At 36.4% G+C, this 11,648-nt stretch overlaps 1 protein-coding gene across 1 annotated transcript in view; it reads right to left on the bottom strand.

Annotated features, from left to right (window-relative positions):
* SPHKAP (SPHK1 interactor, AKAP domain containing) overlaps nt 1–11,648 on the bottom strand; it is an 86,012-nt gene that overhangs the window by 34,402 nt on the left and 39,962 nt on the right. The window lies entirely within an intron of this gene.

Here is an 11,648-nt window from a genome sequence, read left to right as displayed (position 1 = left end):
TTGATCTTCTCTTCAAACGACAACAGTTTTATAATATCATTTTCTCTAGAGGGAATAGAAAGATAATCCAGTCCTACTCTAATATCATGATTCAATTTTTTCAGCTTCACAAACTTTTACTTATAAGACATATTTTCCACATCAATGTCAAATTCAGTAGGAAACCACTATAAAATATCTTTCATTTATGGGTTGTTATAGGCATACATACTCATTACTTGTGATACTGTTACAGGTTTGTGGTATATAAACATAAGCATTCTGGTACATTCTCTTTTGTTTGACTCCCACTGGAAAAGAAAAAAGTGCATGGCACAGTTATTATTTTCAGTGTTGCATTATCAAATAAATTCCCTCCGAGAGAACCCAGTCTTGCCTGATGAATGAAAGACTTCTCCAAAGACTAGCACATGTACCTTGTTTCCTCTCTACTATCTGTGTAACAAAACCATTTCTGCCCTGATACCTCTATGTTGCAATGTCTGGTTGAGTTGCCACCGCCGAAGGTAGCATTCCTGAAAGCTATTCTTACATGTGGACAGCTAATCCTCACTTAACTGTGCATGAAAGTGACCTCAAGCCACATAAATATAGCTCATATAAATAGCGCCCCCCAACACACACACAATTTCCCTTAAGTCAGACCCCACACGTGTCTGTGGTCGCTCAAACAACTCTCAACATGAGGGGAGATAAGATGTAGTGGGAGTCTGAATGGAAAGAGACAGTTGTAGTTAAAATATCTTCCTTTTGAAAATTTTACAAAAACATATAACCACGTGAACACATGGCTAAGCCCTCTCCCAGGGCCCTGGGAGTGGAACCTGTGTACCCAAAGAACCCTGAATTTTAAGCTTTGATGGTTGTGCAGTAAATCCACTTCATTGTGACATAGTCCATGTGATGGAATGCTCTCTGCATATGTTCACTCTCTGTGACCTTGGGGTCTCTATTTGAAATTTAGGCATCCATTAATGTTGAACTCCAAGTGGAGAGTATAAGACCAGTCTCTGTCTGTAAGAGCTGGGGAATGGTGGCTCTGGGGCAGAGGTTTCTGTAGTTGAATGAGGTGGCTAAGTGCTCTACATCTCCCAAGTGTATGATGTTGGTGCCGGGTGCTGAGAAGACAAACCATACGAAGTATTGTTCTTGCTCTCAGGCAACTCTGATATGTCTGGAGGCAGAAGACATCCCTGAAACTATGAAAACTATTATTAGGTATCGCAGAAGTGACAGGTTAGTGCTGGAGAAGGAAGTTGGGAGAATGGGCTCAATCACAAATGAAATCTCAGAGAAGGCTGGGTTTGAGGTGAGTTTCTAAGGCAGGCAGGACACATCTAAAAGTGGAAGGTGGACACGGCGCAAACAATGAATGGATGGTTGCTCTTTGATCAGCACTCATCGGGTAGTGATCAGAGGCTCTGAGCTCAGCACAAGGTGAGGCGTGGGAAAAAACAGAAGCTATGAAATCCAAGGCGCGAGGCATCTCCCAGGAAAACTTTAGGAGTGAGATTGACATCGTGAGCAAAATGCCTTTCTTTCCACACAATGAAAACTCTGGGTGTAATTTGGCAGACTTTTTTAAAGAGCTGGATGAAAGAAGCAATCATAGTTCTATCATGCGCTCCCTGTGCAATTAGGGTTGAGAAAGACCTAAGGGTTAGAATGAGATATATCCTTCCTTACAAGTGAGGCTGCTGCTTGTGTTATTACAAGAGGTTATAAGGGAACTTTTGGTAATGGGAAGTGGAAAATAAGTTTCTGGGGGGTGAGTGTGATATGTGACTAAAATATTACAGCTTAGGAGATTCTGCATTATGATTCTATGGGCCATGTATTGAAAGGGATGCCTTAGGGTCTGGAGAGAATGCTGTGGGCAGGGAGGCTGAGGTCGCATGTCTGAGACACCAGCCACTTGGCGATAAGATATAACCAACCGCTCTGTGTTGACTCTTCACCTCAATCTGGAGTGAAGCTATTGAGCTATCTGTAATTCGCCCACATGTATAAATCCAAATCTGACAAATGACCCAAGGAAGGATTTTTTAAAAAGTACATGTGTTTAATTAGTTACCTTTTTTTCTCGAACATATTCTATTTTCCTCCAGCCTTCCCTGGATTGTGAGTTTGTGAAGGCAGGCCTTGTTCATCATCGTAATCTTAGTGCTTAGCATAACCCAGCATTTGGTAGGCACTCAACAGATGCTCGTTGGTAAATGTTGTGGAAGCACTCACCATCTTAGGTGATAGATGTAAAAATTATTACATTGGTAATAATTATTTTTCTTACTTATGTAGTGAATTCTAATGTAGTTAATAAATAAAGTTTTCTTCCAATAGGATATAAGGCACTAGATAGAGAAATTATAGGAGAATTAACTGGGCTAATAGTCATCTACTTATTGGTACTGTTTAAATTACTTAGGTTGGCTTCTTTGTCCCATGAATACGAATTCGCTGATAAATAGAAAAAGGCAAAAAGTTGAGAAACGTAATTGGTAATAAATACACTTAAAAGTTTTGAACATTTTTCTTGGAATGAAAACACCTTTTGCTTCACGTAAAAAAGACATTTCATGTTGTGTCTGCATATGTCCTTGTTTTGACCATCTGCAGATATACTCCACCGAAGCAGATGGGAGCATCATCACCGAAAGAACCCAAACACCTCCCTTCTTGCCCTGCACAAAGTTTTTTTTTGTACCTAACTTTTAATTCAAATGCCTCTCTTCTGTCATTATTATGGTTTTAAAATGAAACATTGTAGGAATGAATAACACTGAGAAAGTGACGCTACTTTATGATTCCTACTGTTACATAGTCTAAGATAATCAAAGTTATTTATACATAGTAAAATGTTTAATATCCATAATCAATCTGCTGTTTTCTCTGTTTAGTATTATGGACTATTTAGCCAAACAATCTCAATTGTTTATTTTACTTATAAGTTTCTTTTCATAAATGGAGGATGCGATACGCATGTTTAAAAATATAATTTCACTCTGAAATTTTATTAGGTAGTGCTGTAAGATATATTTTGGTGAAAGGCTACTGTGAGGAAGAGGTTAATATGAAATTTAATAAGATAGGAAAAATAAATAATTTAAAGTGGATTTGAATTTATAACAACTTTTGAGTTAACTGTATTTAATAGATGGTTTTATTTCAATCGCATAAGTCAGACAAAAACATTATTATGTCATATAAAACATTTCAATTTTGACATTTCGAACCGAAAGCACAGAAAAAGATCTGATGATGATTGTCCGGTCAAATTCATATTGATGTAGACGGTTTTCTTTTATTTTTCATGTATTCATTTTAGCAACATTTTGGACTGTTCAGATAGTCTGAGATTCTCAGTCTTTGAGAAATGCCCTTGTATTATGCATCCACCTAGGGCAAATGGCTGTGCAAGAGATTATGTGACAGTGAGGTGCTTAGCCCGTATGTGGGGCTTTTGACTTCCTCTGCTGGGTATTTTTTCATCTCTCCTGAATTCAGCTAAAACCTATGAAGGAAATCATTCTATGGAGATTCTACTTAGAAACGTTAACAAAATCACGGTATCAAATTCCCTTTAGAATCTCGGCATTTGAACGTTTTCTGTGACCAAATATATTCTTATGCTTTATCTTCGAAGAAACCCAATTCCTTCTTTCTGCAGCTTCTAACAATGCAGCCATCTGGCCATGCGGAGTTGATAAGATCTCTTAATTTGATGGTATTAAAATTCTGGCCCCCCAATCTTTCAAAGAAAAAATTGCCTCCTTTCTTCCCCCAACCAAAAGACTTCTGCTAGATTCAGAACCCGGGACCAAAATTATCTCTTGAAGAATATAGCATTTTTCCTGATTAGTACTTTAGGCTGATGATAGCTGAAATGGCAATTTATACATCAGTATTGTCATGCCATGGTGCCGTCAGATATTCTGGAACACACTGGACTGTTGGAATGATACTGCATTTGTATCTAGTTATTACTGCTTTGAAATGATTGCAACAATCACACAAAATGAAATCTAAAGTTTGATTTACACTTGAGAATGTCAAACCTCTTGGCCTTTTTTATTGTCAGTGTTAAAAAAAAAACTTTGAAGTATCATTTTGTGGGTAGCTATTCAAGCAGTTTGTGACAAGAGACACAATAAAAGGTATAGAAATTTCTAAATAATGGCAGTTATTTTAGCTAACCATGCATCAAGGCCATTTTAATACTAATTCCCCCCTCTCCCCAAAAATCATACAAAACGTGTTTTTGGTGACTGATTTAACATAATGTTTTGTAAAATTCATTCATGTCATAGTGTGTAAAAATAGTCCATTTGTTTTTATTGCTGAATAATATTCCATTGTATGTCTGTAGCATATTTTATTTATACATATATTAGTTTATAAATATTTGAGTTGTTTTCAAGGAAATATTTTTTTTTTTTCAAAATCTTCCCTGGTGACTGAGGATTTGGGAGTCACAAGTTAAGATGACTTTTTTACTCTAATTTTATCATCACTCTTTTCCTTGGTGATGACAGCTTTCTCTTGTCATCTCCTGTCATCTCCTCTTACTGAAAGGGGTGGTCTTAAGAAAATATAATGCCCAAGAATGCTGGAGGCAGAGATGAGTCAAATTTCCCCTGGATGAGGATTTACCTGGAAGTTTTACCTCATTTGTATATTAAATTGAAAGGAAAAAGAATACGATAGACTTAACTTCCTTGCTTTTTCCTTCAAAAAGGCTATTTAGATTACTAATACACAAAGAGCTGAGATAAACTTCTGAGTTTCAGGAGTCATGCCCTGGGATAGTGCAGGCGAAGAAGAGTCATGTTGATCAAATATCTAGTAGACAAATTATTACAGACTTCAAGGATAATGGTGGGGGATCTTCTATTCGGTAGCAAACCTTTGGTTTCTTTTTGAATCAAGATGATTTCTCAACTCCCCACTTTGCCTCCTGTAATTAAGCCAAGTTTCAGAGAGCCAAAGCAATAGCTAGCAAGTTTAATAGGGGAAATTTTTTTCTCTTGGGTATATGGAGCACGTATCAAGTGCAAGGAATAGTCAGAGAATTCGTGTCTTCTGACAGATGAGCAGACCTCAGGAGATGGTAAATGAGGTGATCTGTTTGCTAACCCTAAAACACTCATGTCTAAAACATGAAATTAAATATGATGGTTTTGTACATCTCGGCCTTCAAAATTCGTTGTATTCAAACTGTTTTTTTTTTTTTTAAATAAGCTCTTACTACTTTCTTGGATGTTTTCAGTTCAAAACTTAAACTCCATTTAATTTGAATAAGCATGTTCTAGAGAAAGAATGACACAGGGAATAGGGTTATTTCTGAGTCATGGAAGCAAGGAATAACTCAGATGCCCCAAATCTATGAACAACCATGATAAAAGAACTAAAAACAAAGAACTAGAGAAGTTAGTAGGCCATGTAGAAAACAAACAAACAAATACCTAATTTTCAAATCTTTAAACATAATCTTATGTTTTCCACATAATGGACACATTCATTGTTCAGAATGTTTAAATTCTATAATAACAGTGGAGAAAATTCCAGACACATGACTTATCCATTTTGATTCTTCAGCGGGCCCTTGGGAGAGTGCGCTCTCACTTATATGTCTGGAACATTCTCTCATCTTTGAAGCACAATAGTGCAGAAGTGACAGAAGTTTGTACTTTGCTTACAAGAAAAGCTCAGCTTCAAACCCTTGCTCTCTCTCTCACTAGTTTCTAGTCTTGAAAAACCACAGAAAAATGAGAAGATAATAAAATACTTACTTTGTAGAATTTATATGAAGTTTAAATGAAATATAAAGTAAAAACATCAGATGACATCTATAACCTGAGTTGTAGTCTATAAGGGTAAACTATTTGAAATTGCTGCTCTTAAATTTTTTTTCGTACGAAAGTGACAATTTGATAAGGTTCAATCTAAACAATTTGAAATAGAATATTTATAATCAACAGCTATTTTTGAGACTGTAAAGCAATTAAAATTTGGCTCTTTGCATGTTGCTAGTTCCTCTGCTACCCAAATCTTATTTACTTGGCATAAATATCTGTTTCCATTTAATTATGCAAACATTATTTACTGACACAAAACATTAAATTCTTTTTTTCTAAACCTTTATTACTTATATCTGGAGTCTAATATGTGTAGGTACAGAGTGCTACCTTGCTTTTCAGAACTATAAAACATTTAATTAAGAAATGCCTTGCTTCTTATTCCCGGAAGTGTTATGACTTAACTCATCTAAATGCTCATTACTATTATGAGTACTGACTGTTATCACATGTCATAAAACCAGTGGATGATTGAAACAGACATGAAATAGAGAACTAACTACATAGACGGAAGTAAAGAAAAGAAAAAACACTACAATTTAAAACAGGAAGGTAGACATGTTGAAAACATCAACTACTATTTAATCATTATCATTTAAGTTCCTAAATATGAATAGTGCCATTTGAGAGAACATACAGACCTGGAGACAACAGAGCCTCTATTATTAGAAAAAAAGATCTTGAGTCTAAATGAGTAAACACTATCTTTTACATGTACAGATCAACTACTTGAATTCAGTGTATATTTTTAATTTCTCAATAGTGTATGAAAGTATATTTCAGTTAGTTTTCTTTTAAACATTTTTTAAAAAACAGTTTTTAATGCATTAATGTTGAAAAGTTAATCAGTTAGTTGACAAAAATCTTCCTCCAGGTATGATGAGACAATTCTGCTTTAATGATGGCATAGGACAAAAATGCTATAATTTCCTAAATTAAATATATATATTGCAAGTTTTTGAAATTTGTAGAACTTTGTGTTTTAATTCTCCCACTAAGTTTTCACTAAAGATTATTTCTAATTTTCACCTTTAAACTAATAAATTAAAGGAAATCTCCAGCGGTTACCTTCTTAAAGTCATATATGTTTGCAGAAAGAAAATGTAAAAACTGTAGAAATTCATGTTTATACTCTGGGTAGTTCAATGATTCTAGAGTAGATGAAAAGCCATTTAAACACAAAAGTATTAGATATAACTGACAGTGAGTCCAATTTTAAAATGCAAATAATTCACTTAACTAGACATCTAAGTAGTATCTCTCATATTTTTGACAGCCAAACTCGGAAATAACTCTAAACGTTACCTCTCCAGGATGCTTCAGGTCCACCTGAGCAGACACTTTGCTCCTCTTTAAGAGTTAATAGTAAAGCAATGCTGCGGTTTTGTTAGTATAGGTAAAATTTCTGAAAAACAAAAACTCAGCAGCAGCTACCAAACACACGCATTCCGGGTGACGCTATAGAGGGCAGTGGGGTGATTCCTTAGAGAATTCAGTCCTTAAACCAAGCCGCTAAAGGGAAAAAGGTACTTTTCCTTCTTTTGAATGGAACAATCTCACCTAACTATCCACATTGATGAAAGGTATAGAAAAGTGATTGTCAGTTCCATTTCATTAGGTCTCAAAGAAACAATCTATTTGGCCTGTTCTAGTTTTACATATGAAGGTATTAGCTTCAGGCAGGTATTCAAATTATTGTCCCTAGTGCTTGGCTTCCTAGGGCCCTTCAGAGACTCATTAATTTAAAATGTTCCAACGGACTGGCATGTGCTTAGAAGTAACTTGCTTTTTAAGTGCCTTTCAAACTACGCCCTCCTCCAGCGTTCTCTGTTTTTACACGCTTTTTTGAAGTTCAAAAGTTATGAGTTGTTTCATTCATTCCTTGGGAAAAAATATTCGAGTGCCCGTGAGAGAAATAACTGTGAAATCACAACGGCGAGGGAGAGTCCCTGCTCTTTAGCGATTGTGTGACAGAGGACATTGAACTGACAAAGGAGGAGAGAGGCTTCCTGAGGAAGTGAACTTTGAATGAAGATCTGCAGGTGTTAGAGGTGGGTGGGGGGAATGGCTGGAGGGTGAGTGGGAGGCAGTAAGGTAGGGGAGGATTCCTGGTGGGCGATAAGTGACATTTGCCAAGGTTTTATAACAGGAGGGGGCATAGTGCATTTAAGACATTGAAAGGAAGACTGGTCAGTGGATGTTGAAGCCAGAGGGATGAGAAGGTTTCATATCATGCTGGACTTTTGAGGAAATTTTAAAAACCTAATCTCTCATTAATGCAGTGGAAAACTAGTGGAGAGTAAGACCCTCAAATGAGGGAAGGAAGGTTGACATAATCATGTGTTGTCGCCACCTTGGGCAGCTATAATGAAAACCATAAACTGGTGGCTTATAAACAACAGAAATTTATTTCCCACTTCTAGAGGCTGGGAGTCCAAGGTCAGGGAGTAAGACAGTCAGGTTCTGGTAAGAAGCCTACTCCAGATTGACCTTGTATTTTCACATAGCGGAGAACAGAGCAGAAGGAGCCAGCTCTCCCGTGACTCTTTCTTATAAGAACCCCAATGCCATTCATGGGGGTTTTATTGTAATGACTTCATCTAATTCTGATTACCTTCCAAAGATCTCACCTCCTCATTCCATCGCACTGGGTACTCTGTACACTTTTCACTGATGTCGGGTTGTGAAATTGATTTTTTAGTGGCATAACAACCGAAGGGTTTTCATCAAATTATACTTCGAGAAGAGATTGTGTTTTTTATGCTCCTGGTGTTCACGCATGGAACGCCTGCAGGATTGGACCTAGGCGCTCTGATGATTGTGCAGCATGAAATGCACTGCTCCTGTCCAGGGTTTCTGTTTCCCTTTATGGTGAAGAAAATGAGTCGTCAGGGAAAATGTTAATTAAACATCTAGAGAGCTTCAACACTTTGATACTTATACCTAAATTAATTGGAAAGCGTTACAAGGCAATTTATAGGCTTTCAGTAGAAACCGTCAGAACTAGGATGGTAGCAGACACTTTCATAACGCATTGTCTGGACCAGACATTCGGCCCTCACAACAATTCTACAAAGAAGATTCTACTCTGATCCCCAAAATGCATGTGAGGAATCTGAGGTGCAGTAAAGTGAGGTAGCTTGTGCCAAGTCACAGAGCTACTGTGTGATACTCAGGACCATTCCCAGTCTGTCTTAGGGGTCTGTGCCATGCTATGCTGTCTCTTTAGCATAGCACTTATTACATGTTATATAATATGCTATGTTACATGTCACATAACTGTCTATATTACATATGTTATCTATTTGATGCTATGCTGTTTTTAAAAGACGGTGGATTGGATAGATGGTCAGGGGTTTACTATGATTAAGAATTGGATTAATTTTCAACCTTCCATTCTAGCAGTTAAAGATTTTTTTTTTTTTTTTGTAAACCACACCTTAGTGATAAAAATGTGATATTTACTTCCAGGACTTCAACATATTTACAAACGAATCCATGTTTTTTGAAGAGTCTCTCCAAGAGACACCTAGTGTTGGGCTCAATAGGTAGTTTGGACAAAGCCATGAAGAGCCAGAGGTAGGAGACGAGATGGGTGGCAGGGCTTGAGCAAGGAGCTCCCCAGAGAGACGGCAAAGAGTGGGGATTACCTTGTAAAGTAGCCAAGATCTCAGGAAGTGCTCTGAGTTTGGCGGGTGACTGAGAAAGGACCACAGGCAGAGGAGACAGTATTACCAAGACCAGCCCATGAGAGGAGAAAGCAGTGGCCTCATCTCCTAGAGTAGAGAATGGGTTAAAGCTGGTGATAAAGGCTCCATGAGTCACACTGGATTTGGGGCCAACTGAGGATAATCTTTATAGCACCATCAAATTTGCCACTTTCATGTGTGTGCTTCAAATATTATTTTCTTTGTGTCAAACTTTCTCCATGACAACATAATAATAGGAACAATAACAGTGGGCACGATAGACTACTGTTTGTAGGTACATATGGATAGCATGATCAGGAATGAGAACTTCAGTCACCTAATTTATTTTTAGTAGTCTTACTATTATTATTACTAGTTGGACTCCCAATTTTACCTATGACCTAATAAATAAGAGTGTACGATATGTGATTCAAACAAGGATTTTTGCTTGGTAATAGCTGTCCTATTTGGGCTGAGGTAGTTATACTCTGAATGTCCAGCAAATGAATTTTCTTGGAAAATAGCATGAGCTGTGGCCACTACAAAAAAAGAAAAAAGAAAGAAAAGAAGAAGAAGAAAAAAACGCTTTTCCTTGAAAAACTAACGGATCCCACAGGGACCAAATCTAGACTTCAGCCTTTTTGGCCCTGATGCAATGGACATCACCCAGTTTCTTTCAGAGGTTACAAACTGGCACTTTCAGCCCAAAATGAGCCAATACCCAATCTGAAATAGTTCATGTTTTAAATGAAATTAAGGTAATATTAGACAATTGGGTAATTTCACAATAGAAAATTGGATTTCTAGGCATTTTTTAAAAAGTAAAAACTGGGACAATGAGCTTGCATTTCTGTATGATAATAATTCCCCAGGCCCTGTTAAGTGTGGTGTGTGCGCCTCTGTACCCCACAAACTCCACCACTTCCTACTGTATCTTAGACTCTAAGGTTTAATGGCAAACATCCTTCATCATAGTTGATTGCATGAGAATTTTTTTAATAGTAGAGAAATATGTCTATGTACACAGATCTGCATTAAAAATAGGAAAATAAAAAATGCCAAGACAGATTTTTAAGAAAAATGGTAGAGAGCTCATTTCTTTGTGTGTACTATATCAACATGTTTATCAGGCAATGTGCATTTGTACTCAAAAGAAACAAAACAAAATCATAAAATAGTATTATGAAACAATTCATCAGAAAAGACGACACAGGTATAAAGACGCATGATGAAACAATCGGTGATCTATTTAAAAAAATTTGTTTTGGATGTGAGTAAAATAACTGATGATTCTATGAAATTAGTTATGCTTTAGGGAAAATAACTTATCTGGGCAATTGCTCTTTACAGATGACAGATTTATTAAATAAAGTATATTGAATGCAGCAGAAATCATGTGTTCTGAGCAGAAACAAGCTTTGCAAACAAAATTCTAGCTGGAAAAAATGGTGCTTGGCGTGTTGAGCTACTGCTAAGATTTTACTATATAATTTACATGAAACGATTATCTGTGACATCAGCTGAAAGCATAGATTGATATCTACCTGATATCTATGTATTTATCATTTTATCATTTATCATCTATCATCTCTCTCTACATCTATCTATCTATCTATCTATCTATCTATCTATCTATCTATCTACCAATCACCTACCTACCTATCTGTGTACCACCCAGTCAGTTGTATTTGTTCTTAGTACTGCTAATGATTTTGATTTAACCCAGATCTATCTATCTATCTATCTATCACCTACCTACCTATCTATGTACCACCCAGCCAGTTGTATTTGTACTTAGTATTGCTAATGATTTTGATTTAATTTTTAGATATAGTGCTCCTGATGACATAATATCAGGAAACAAACTACACTGTTTATTGAGAGAGGTTAAATAATTTGTTGCAGACTGGTTAAAATTTGTAAGAGATTGTGTTGTTGCCGTGGTTGGTGTTATAGACACCATGAAACTAACGTACATGGTGGTAACATTTTCAAAAATGTAGAATTTTAGTTTATATAACACATTATAAACTAGTCTTCATTTTGGTTAAAAACTTAAAACTAGACAATTGTTATGAACATAGCAATTAACTCCATGACCTCA

Source organism: Pteropus alecto, unplaced genomic scaffold (assembly GCF_000325575.1).
Source record: "Pteropus alecto unplaced genomic scaffold, ASM32557v1 scaffold110, whole genome shotgun sequence".
Taxonomy (NCBI): Eukaryota; Metazoa; Chordata; class Mammalia; order Chiroptera; family Pteropodidae; genus Pteropus; species Pteropus alecto.
Note: the sequence above shows the minus strand (reverse complement) of the source record. Positions and strands in the feature narration are given on the sequence as shown.